General features: G+C 35.4%; 1 pseudogene; it reads right to left on the bottom strand.

Moving 5' to 3' along the window:
- Positions 1 to 5,889: 5,889 nt before the first annotated feature.
- Positions 5,890 to 6,833, bottom strand: LOC118970622 (olfactory receptor 2H1-like; annotated as a pseudogene).
- Positions 6,834 to 11,919: the final 5,086 nt, after the last annotated feature.

The raw sequence follows: 11,919 nt of genomic DNA, 5'->3' as shown, positions 1-11,919 counted from the left end.
AACTGTTGAAGAGGCTGTCATTTCTCCATTGTATGTCCATGGCTCCTTTATTGTATATTAATTGGCCATATATGTTTCGGTTAATGTTTGGAGTCTCTATTCTGTTCCACTGGTCTGTGGCTCTGTTCTTGTGCCAGTACCAAATTGTCTTGATTACTGTGGCTTTGGAGTAGAGCTTGAAGTTGGGGAGCAAGATCCCCCCCACTTTATTCTTTCTTCTCAGGATTTCTTTGCCTATTCGGGGTCTTTGGTGGTTCCATATGAATTTTTGAATTATCTGCTCCAGTTCGTTGAAGAATGCAGTTGGTAATTTGATAGGGATTGCATCAAATCTGTATATTGCTTTGGGCAGGATGGTCATTTTGATGATATTAATTCTTCCTAGCTAAGAGCATGGGATGAGTTTCCATTTGTTAGTGTCCTCTTTAATTTCTCTTAAGAGTGTCTTATAGCTTTCAGGGTATAGGTCTTTCACTTCCTTGGTTAGGTTTATTCCTAGGTATTTTATTCTTTTTGATGCTATTGTGAATGGAATTGTTTTCCTGATTTCTCTTTCTATTAGTTCATTGTTAGTGTATAGGAAAGCCACAGATTTCTGTGTGTTAATTTTGTATCCTGCAACTTTGTGGAATTCCAATATTAGTTCTAGTAGTTTTGGAGTGGAGTTTTTAGGGTTTTTTATGTATAGTATCATGTCATCTGCAAATAGTGACAGTTTGAATTCTTCTTTACCAATTTGGATTCCTAGAAGTCTTTTAAAATGCAGAATTAGTATAAGTATCTTCATAGAATAATTATTACCCATCAGAGTCTTGATTTATGTGGAAGTTTTAAATGAATATATATATGTATGTGTGTATAATCAAATGTATTGATCCTTTCTTAAAAGGGGAAGGGACAGTCACAGAGTTTTTTTTATATACTGTATCTTACTATAGTGATAAAGTAACACATAATACGTAATTTACCATTTAACCATTTTTAATTGTACAATTTAGTGGCACCAACTATACTCACATTGCTGGGCCACCACCACCAGTTTGTCTCATCCAGCAAAGCTAGTATTATGCCCACTAAACGTTAACGCTCTGCTATCATCTCCTCCCAGAGCCCAGCACCCAGGACCCATCATTCTCTTTCTTGTTTCTATGATTCAACTACCTCATAGTGGCTTATACAGTGTTCATTGTACTTTTTCTGTCATGCTTCACTGAGCATGATGTCATCAAGTCTCATCCATGTTGTGTCATTTGTCTACTAAGCACTTATTACTTCTCATGGCATAGAAAGATGTAGCCTTAGTCAGGCTCTGGTTTTCATAAGCACAACACTTTGTATTTAGCCTGTCTGTTCACATGTTCTTCACAGGTGAGAAGCACCTGGCTCTACATTTCTATTATGAACACATTTTTAAATATAAATGACTGGCCAAGGATGACTGGTTCCATTCGTAAACTTCAAATAAATGATGGCTCCTTTATGTTTAAGGCAATTTTGCTATTTTAGTGATAGTACTAATTTGCATGACAAAAAGTAGAACTTGCTCTATAAAATGTAACATTCATTATATATTTTGAGGTATATTTTTACCTTGGCTCTGAACTTTTTTTCAAGTTTTATTTAGATGAAATTGATATATAACATTGTGTGAATCTAAGGTGTATATGTAAATATTTGATATACACATATCAATAGATAGATGCACATCAAAATGATCACAATAGAATTAGTTAACACCTCCACCATCTCACATACTTGTTATTTTTTCTATGTTGAGAACACTGAAGATCTACTCTTAGGAACTTTCACATATTTAATATGCTGTTTTTAATTATAGTCACCATACTGTATTTAGCACCAGAACTTATTTATCTTATGACTGGAAGTTCATACCCTAACTGATATCTTCCTGTTTACCTCACCCCACAGTCCCTGTAAACTACCATTCTACTCTGTTTCTGTGAATCATGTGGTAATTGTCTTTCTCTTTTTGGTTTATTTCACTTAGTACAATGCTGTCAAGGTCCATCCATGTTGTCACAGATGGCAGACTGTCTTATGGCTGATAACATTCCAGTGCATATATTTATAGCGTATCTACCTTATGCCTTATCCATTGATATGTTGATGGACACTTAGGTTGACTCCATATCTTGGGTATTGTAAATAATACTGCAATGAACATGATAGCACAGATGCCTCTTTAATATCCTCTTTTCATTGACTTTGAATACATAGTGGGATCTATGGATCACATAGCAGTTTTATTTTAATTTTTTGAGGAATCACCATACTGTTGCCAAAATGGCTCTGCCAATTTTCATCCCAGCCAACAGTGCACAAAGGTTCTTTCTCCTCCACATCCTTCCTAACACTTATGACTTACCTTGTTACTGAAGTATAGCTGATATGCAAATTGGTTTTAAGTATGCTATGTAGTGATTCAAGAGTTATCTACAGTTACTATCTGTCAATACAGAATGATGCTACAGAGCTACTGACTACATTCTTATTTTCTTGGTGATAGCCATTCTAACAGATGTGATGTGATATGATACTGTTGTTTTAATTTGCATCTCTCTGTTATTAGTGATGTTGAGTTTCTTCTCATGTGCCTTTTACCATTTGTATGTCTACTTTGGAAAAACATGTCTATTCAGTTTCTTTGCCCATTTTTTTTTGGTATAGAGTTTAAGTTCTTTATATATTCTGGATATTAATCCCTTATTAGATATGATTTGCAAATATTTTACCCATTCCATAAGTTGCCTTTTCATTTTTTAATTGATGGTTACCTTTTTAAAAATTGAATTATATACAATAAATGCACAAATCTTAGTGTCCATCTTGGTGAACTTTGACATATGAATACACTCATGTAAACCATTGCCCAGATCAAAATATCAAGCATCCTCACTAATTTTCCCCTTCATCTATTTACCTACCCTCACCCCCCTTCCTTATGGCAGCCACCAATCTTTTCTCTGTGTCTATGAGTCCATTTCTGGTTATTGGTTCATTTGTTTTATTTTGTTTTAAGATTTCACATATATGTGAAATCATATGGTATTTGTCTTAGCTTCTCTCACTTAATATATTGCCATTTAGGACCATGTTGATGGTGACCTTTGTTGTGCATGATCTTTTATAGTTTGATGTACTCCCACTTGTCAACTTTGCTTGGCTGACTTGCTTTTTTGTTGAATCTAAAAACCAATGCCAAAAATAATAGCAAGAAGCTTACCCCATATGTTTTATTTTAGGGGTTTTATGGTTTCAAGCATTATGTTCAATGCTAATCCATTTTGAATTCATTTTTGTGTGTAGTATAAAACAGCAGTCCAGCTTCATTTTTTTGCATGTGACTGTCCAGTTTTCCCAATGCCATTTATTGAAAACACTATACTTTCCCCAGTATGAATTCTTGGAATCTTTGTCACAATTCATAGGCCAAATGTGAGTAGTTTTATATCTGGAATCTCTGTTTCTTTTTTTCCATTGACCTATGTCTCATTGTTATGCCACGACCACATTTTTTGAATGCTATATAGCTTTGTAATGTATTTTGAAATCGGGAAGTGTGAAGCTTCTTTCTTTTTTCCTTGGATGGCTGTGGGTATTTAAGGTCTTTGGAGGTTCTATACACATTTTAGGATTGGTTTTTCTATTTCTTTGAAAAATCTATTTGAATTTTTATAGGGATTGCATTTAAACTCTAAATCTCCTTGGTAATCTGTACATTTAAAAATGTTAATTGTTCTAATTTATAAGTGCAGAATATCTTTCCATTTGCATCTACTGCCATTTATTTCCTAATTGCCTTCTAATTTTAAAGTGCAGATCTTTCACCTTATTTGTTCAATTAATACCTCACTATGTTATTATTTTGAATGCTATTGTAAATAGGATTACTTTCACAATTTTTTATCTGGTAGTCTGTTGATCATTTATATGAATGACACATTTTTTGTATATCAATTTTTATTATTCTGCAATTTTACCTAAGTTACTAGTTTTTCTTGGTGGTGTTTAGGTTTTTCTATATTGTATCATTCCATATGAAAGATGAAGGCTGATGAAATATTTTCATGAGATCATTTATAACAATTATTCCTGCAATTCTTCCTTCTCTGATGTTTTATTCATCCCCTACAGGAACACCCACCATGTACAACTGCTTAGCGAAAGGAACTCCTGTTTATCCCAAAGCTTCACTAATGAACGTGGTCCTCCTTCCCATCTTCAGCTGATTCCCTCTTATCCTTAGTCCATGTGACTGGCATGCACACTACTCCCCAATACCCACTCCTGTTCCACATTTGGAAATGCAGGACATATTCAAAACCCTGCCCACCTGAAGTTAGATCTGGCCCCCTGACTTGCTGAGATCCAGCAGGCATGAGAGGTGGTGACACACATCACCTCCAGGAGGACACATCTAGCTCTCAGGGCTGGTCCCTCTGGCCTGTCGTCTCTGCCATGGGAGTAGGAATGCAGACATGCTAAGGACAAAGCTGCTTGGAATGTGAAACCCACAAGGACAGGGCACTGCCCCAGAGTCACGCGCTCCCACTCTGCACTTCAAACGTGCAAGACATAAACGCAGGCTGTTGGTTAAGGCACTGACAGTCTGCTGCGACTACCTCAGTGTCCTCATATGTATTCTGCTGGAAATGTCATTAAGACCCTTACAAGGTTCTTGTTTAAGTAGTAATACCTCCAGCCTCCAACTCTAAGCTGCATGCCTTCCATGCATGTTGCCCTGAGCATCACTCACAGAGCTCTATCCGCACTCTTGGTAATGATGTGTGACAGCCCTGCCCCCGCCCCCAAAAGACTGTGACAAATCAGAAAACAGAAATGCCTCGCAAACTATGTGGTGTCATTGCTATTTCTGATAGTACAAGAGTATAGACAATTTCAAGAAACTCTTTAGAAATTTCCATCTCAATTTATTGTGCTATAGTTTCAGGAACACTCATGTCTTAGTTCTGTTAGAATAAGTTCACTTGGGTTTAGGCAGAGTTGTATTTGTGCAATAGCATAACAAAGCAGACAACAGATTCAATGATGCACTTTGTGTTTTTATACTTATTTGCATAATTTTAAAAATGACCTTCATTTTATGTGGGTAAGAAAATATATTTGTGTAATAACTTATTTGTAATAAAGTAACTGAGTGGTAATCAAATGTGGATAACAGGTAAATTTATTTGCAGTCAAATGGAGGTTAAGTTAAGCATGAATTACAAGCAGAGACCTGTGCATCTCATGAAATGAGAAGCCCACACCTCTCCTGTATTCATATGCCTCTGAGACAACTCACTGTCATGGATTCATCTCCTTGCAATTCCAAATGAAGAATATATCACAGTACGTCCAGCTAGAATTTCTTGCTTCTGCCCAAGACGTCACATATAGTGAAATGAAAAAGAAAAGATTTCATGTGTTCGGAAACAAGGGAAACTCTATGGATACTTCTTTCCATGCATACTTGTGTGAAAGAAAACATAATATACATTTTCACATAGGTTTTTTAATTAAAAAATGAATAATAGATAATTTATTGGTATTTAAAACAAAACTGTGTAACTCATGGTGCTTATTTGCTTAAGAAATAATAATATATCTTCTTCAAAAATTAACTCAGCAAATAGTATTCCTATCTAAGAAAATATATTTTGAATTCTTGTTAGTTGATCAAAACTGATATGGCATTTTTACAGATTTCATTTTTAACAATATAACATGTAAAATTACAGGAATGAAGACTAAGCCAGAAATTACTGCCTTTGAACTAAAATCAGCCCTTTTTAGTGACAATTCAAAACTCTCAAATGGAGAGAGTGTGAATGTCATAATTTTCAACACCACTCCTGGTTCAAAAGGTCAACTTCTATTTTTTGCTGTGTTGATCGCCTTGCTGAGAAGTCTTTGCAGGGCACCCTTCACCTCTTTGTTTCTCAGGGTGTAGATGAGAGGGTTCAACAAAGGTGTGACAACGGTGTAGAAGAAGGTGAAAAATTGCCATTTTTTGAAGCAAAGTCATTTTTAGGGTCTGTGTACACCATAGCGATTGTCCCATAAAATACGACGACTACGGTGAGGTGGGAGGAGCAGGTGGCAATGGCCTTCTGCTTTCCCTCCTCAGACTGGATTTTCCCCAGGGCTTGAGCTATGTATACATAAGAAGTCAGAATCAACCCCAGTGGTAAGATGGTGAAGAGAACAGCAGAGATGGTCATCTGCCACTCATCAGCAGAGGTGTCTCCACATGCCAGGCTTAGGAAGGCAGGAATCTCACAAAGAATGTCATCCAGGCGGTGGTGGGCACAGAGAGGCAGCTGCAAAGTGATGGGAGTTTGGACCACAGATAACATCAGCCCTGACAGCCAGGCCACGAACACCAGCTTCCAACAAAACTGCTGATGCATGATGACGTTGTAGTGCAGGGGCCGGCAGATAGTGACGTAGCGGTCAAAGGCCATCACCACCAACATGACATCTTCTGTGGGACCAAGACAGAGCAACACACACAGTTGGATGACACAGCCTGTGTAGGTGATGCTCTTGTCTGGCCCCCACAGGTTGGACAACATCTGGGGCACAGCAGCTGTGGTGAAGCAGAGATCCAGGAAGGAGAGATTGCTGAGGAAGAAGTACATGGGGGTGTGGAGACGAGGGTCCGCACAGGAGAGCAGGATGATGGTCAGGTTGGAGAGGACGATCATGGTGTACAAGAGGATCACAGCCCAGAAGAGAGCAATTTCCAGATCAGGCCATTCGGAGAAACCAAGGAGGATGAAGCCCCCTGGGAAGCTCTTGTTTGCCATCACTGGTGCTCTTAGCACTGGGATTTGGATGTAATTGTATGTAAGGTTTGTAAATAAGTTCTGTGGAAAGGGTACACTGCTATTTGTTTAGAGAATGAAAGTATTTGTTTTCCAGGGGTTCTTGGGACATTAGGCATTGGGTTTTTTCCCTGACATTAGAAAAATAATGATATGAATCTTTTCCACAATGCTGTATTTCTTATAAAAGTTTTTTTGTAAGACACAATGGATGTTCCTGTCCAATTATGTTTTTGTAGTCATTATATATATCTCTAAAATGCTTGGAATTAAATGTTAAACATAAAGTAGTATCTTTCAAATAAGTAGCCTGCAAATATATCAAACATTAATTTCCATTATTTACTGATGTCAAAAGAAATGTGAAATGGAGATTATCCCAGAAACACCCAATCTACTTGAACTATAGACTCAAAATTGTGAGACCCTAACCTTAATCTATCCTCCAAGTCTGAAGAAACACCTTGAGATGGGAGACATATGAATTTTTAAATAAGACAATCCTAGGGTAGATACGTAATTCTTTTACATCAGGTAAATTAAATTATTTTAAGTAAGCAAGTTGAAAATATCAAGGCACTATTGTTTTTCTAGAAATGGTTATAATTCCCAATTCAGAGAATTCAGCTCCAGGTTAATGGAAATAAAGATATAATAGTCCTTGATACCTATCAGGAAATATATACTTCACATCATAAAACTAGTAGAATGTAAAACACTATAATTTCTATCATTTCATAAATATCTCAGTTTTCTTTAACAATTGGGAATATAAGATGAATGTTTTGAAAGTAATAAAGTATAGAAATAAATCAAAGAAGCAAAAGTATGAAAACATTATTTCAAACTCTGCCTCATGGGAAGGTTAGAAAGATTCTGCATTTCTATTAGCTAAATAAGCCTGACCTATGGAACATAATTTTTGGGAAAATAATACTGGAATGTTGATTGTCTTCCAGGAACTGTAGAAGAATTCAGAGGAAATCCAACATTGATTTAGGTTAAAAAGTCTCAGCAAAATGGGTATAGAGGGAACATACCTCAACATAATAATGGCCACATATGAAAAACCCATATCTAAAATTTATACACAACATTGAAAATCTCAAGAATTTCACTCTATGATCAGGAACAAGACAAGGATGCAACTTTCACCACTTTCATTCAACATAGTACTAGAAGTTCTAGCCATAGCGTTCAGACAAGAAAAAGAGATAAAAAGCATCCAAACTGTAAAGAAATAAAATTGTCACCATTTGCAGATGATATGATACTATATTGAAAGCCATAAATTTCACCAAAAGGCTATGATAGCTAATAATTGGATTCAGTAAAGGTGCAGGATACAAAATCAATATAAAGAAATGTGTTGCAATCCTATATACTAACAATGAACTAGGGCAAAGAGAAATCAAGAATTCAATTTCATTTACAACTGCATCAAAAAAGAATAAAATACCTATTAATAAAACTCACCAAGGAGGTGAAGACCTGTGAAAAGTATAAGATACTGATGAAAGACATTGAAGAAGACATAAATACATGGCAATCTATCCCATGCTCATGAATAGAAAAAATTAAAATTGTCAAAATGGCCATCCTGCTCAAACAATTTAGACATTCAATGCAATCCCTATCAAAATACCAATGGTAGTTTTCAATGAACTAGCAAAAATAGTCCTAAAATTTATAAGAATCAACAAAACACCCAAAATACCCAAAGCAATCTTTAAAAAGATGAACAATGCTGGGGATATTAAATGCCTTCATTTCAAGCTATGCGGCAAAGCTATAGTAATCAAAACAGTATGGCACTGATTCAAGAAGAAACACATAGATCAGTAGAACAGAACAGAGAGCTCAGAAATAAACCCACATATGTGTGGTCAATTAATGTATGACAAAGAGGCAAGAGTATACAATGGGAAAAAGACAGTTTCTTCAATAAATGATAAAACTGGACCGTTACATGCAAGACAATGAGTGTGGTTTACTGTCTAACATAATCCACAAATGCAAACTTGAATGAATTAAAGATGTACAGGACATGAAACCACAAAACACTTAGAAGAACTCACAGGCAAAAATTTCTTGAACATAAGCATGAATAATTTTTATTTTGGACATGTCTCCCAGAGCAAGGGAAACAAAGGCAAAAATAAACAAGTGGGATTCCATCTTACTAGAAAATTCTGTAAAGCAAAGGACATCATCAACAAAATGTAAAGGGAACCTACAGTATGAAAGAATATATTTGAAGGTGGTATATCCAATAAGGGGTTAAAATGGAAAATATATAAAAATAACTCATATGACTCAACATCAAAAAAGCAAGTAAGGCAGTTAAAAGGTGGGCAGAGGACTTGACTAGACATTTTTCCAAGCAAGGCATACAGATGGTGAACAGGTGCATGAAAAAATGCTCCACAATCTGTAATCATCAGTGAAATGCAAATCAAAACCACAATGAGATATCACTTCACACCAGTCAGAATAGCCATTATCCACAAGACAAGAAATAACAAGTGTTGGTGAGGATATTGAAGAAATAGTGCCCTCTGACACTGCTGGTGGGAATTTTCATTGATGCAGCCACTGCATGTATGGAGGTTCCTTCAAAAGCTAAAAATATAAATACCACATAACCCAGTAATTCCACTAAGAATTTACTGAAAGAAGGAAAATCATAGATTCAAAAAAATGTATGCAACACTATGTTTATTGCCACATTATTTACAACAGCCAAGAAATTATAGCAACCAAAGTGTCCATCAATAAATAAATGAATATGAGAGAGGCGGGACATATACACAATGGAATATAATTCTTCCATTTGGGACAACTTGGATGGACCTATAGGGCATTGTGCTAAATGAAGTAAGCCAGGGAAAGAATGACAAATCCATATGATTTCACTTATTTCTGGAATCTAAAACCGAAACAAAACACAATGAACAAAACAGCAGTAAACACATAGACACTGAGGAGTGACTGGTTAGATGATTTGGTAGTTCACACCGGGAAAGGGTTGGAATGAGTAAGAGAAATGCAGTGAATGGGTAAAGAGGAACAAAATCTCAATCATATTATAAGTTTGTGAGGGTGTGAAAGTACAGCAGAGAGAATATAGTCAATAGTTATGTCACATCTTTCTATGTTGAGTGACAGTAACTACACTAGTTGGGGTGAGGAAATAGTGTGTATAATTGTTAAATCACTATGTTCTATTCTAGAAATGAATATAATAGTGTATATCAACCATACTGCAGTATAAAAATGTACTAACTAATACAAAAAGATTAAGAGGCATAGGACATGTAAAAGTGCTGTAAAGGAACTCAGTGTGTATATTATGAAATATAAAATTTGAAAGTGAACTAATATTGCAATAATTTGAGGAGTACTTTGGTAAACAGTTTGTCTTAATGAGCAACTTCACAGGTACTGATTAAGTGCCTGCCATGTGCCACTCACCAGCCTGTAATGTGGGAATATAATGTGAAGAAAGAGATGAAATCTCTTCTTGTTTCAAACTCACCATCCTATGGATGTGAGACAGAAACTGAAGAAATTAGCAAATCCAATGGAGTCTATTATATGAGATGGTAAGTTCTGTAAATGTGTAACAATCAGGATACTATAATTGAGGATAACAATGGAGGACTGAAAAGCAGAGGAAGGTCACTTCACTCCAGGGGAAGAGGAAGAGCAAATAGCCAGGTGCTGAAGGAGTGTGTTGGCTCTAAGATCCCCAACATGGTGGGGAAAGCGCAAGCCCTGTGCCCTGCAGGTGGTCAGATACATCAGCCAGACACATCTTCTCTCCTCTAAATTCACACCGTCACCCCTGAACTGATGGCATTCGTTCTCTGTGAGGCACCCTGATTCCGATTCAGAATGTCCATTCCACTCCTTCCCACAGCATCACCTCCTCAGTTCTCTCATTGTATTCGTCTGGCTCATAGACAAATAGTGCATGAGACCATGGCATTTGGACAAGGAAGTTCAAGTAGTTTAACAGGCTGTTGGTTTTGAAATGATATAACGGATTCACATCTTACATCAAGGAAAAAGAACATGTTGATTGTATGTGTTGTTTTGTGACAAAACTCCATTGACTTACATTTGTAAAAGTCTTTTTCCCATATAAATACTTTTTTAAGCTGCATAGATGTTTTATGATACTTATGAAATAGAAAATAAGATGTGAAAACAATTCACATCCTATCATTAGTATAATATCTATTATAAAACTTGGTTTCTTACTTTCAATACATACTGTTTAATAACATATTGACTAATATATGAAATATATAACATATAAAATAGAATAACACTATACATGGCCTCATATTTCCCTAAATATTATAATAATGTAAATATCCAATGAGTTAAAGTAGATTAATCACTTTTTGGAATATAAAGCTTCATAATATTTTGCTTTAGTAACAGAATTCATATATAATATTTCTATTATTTTAAATGTAGATTTCCAAAATTTCACTAATCTAAAACACTGAGATTAACATGTACATAAAGAATTCATTGATTCAGTGTTTACATTTTTTATTTACATAATAATGCCCTTTTCTGAATCCAGCATTTACCCTTATACACCACAGTTGGCAGCATTTGGTTATTTTACTTCACTCACAATACCACTATAATTACCTATTTTTTCTCTCTCTAATGAACCAAGTCTGAATGGGGCCTTATTGTGGATTTGATCTTTATTGTTGTGGTTAATGTGTGTTTTTGTATTTATAGTTCATCTTTAAGTTCTTCACAAAATTTTGTGCTATTTTAAGATTTGATATTTTAATCTTTATTTATTAATATGTAAGAGTCTTGTACAGTACAGACCTTTAGCCTATGCTTTATCATCGGACCCCACTTTTAAAGTATTTTATTGTGGTTTTTATCTTTTGCTTCTCTTGAGAAATATATATATTTTTAAATATTTAAAATACTAAATTATTTTCCTGCAGTATCTTATTCATTGGCTTTGTTCATAGTTTAGGTAAATATTTACCCATATGCTTGTCTGGTTGTTTAATAGATACATTTT

The sequence above is a fragment of the Manis javanica genome, chromosome 14 (assembly GCF_040802235.1).
Source record: "Manis javanica isolate MJ-LG chromosome 14, MJ_LKY, whole genome shotgun sequence".
NCBI lineage: Eukaryota > Metazoa > Chordata > Mammalia > Pholidota > Manidae > Manis > Manis javanica.
The sequence above is the reverse complement of the archived record's forward strand: the minus strand, read 5'-3'. Positions and strand labels throughout refer to the sequence as shown.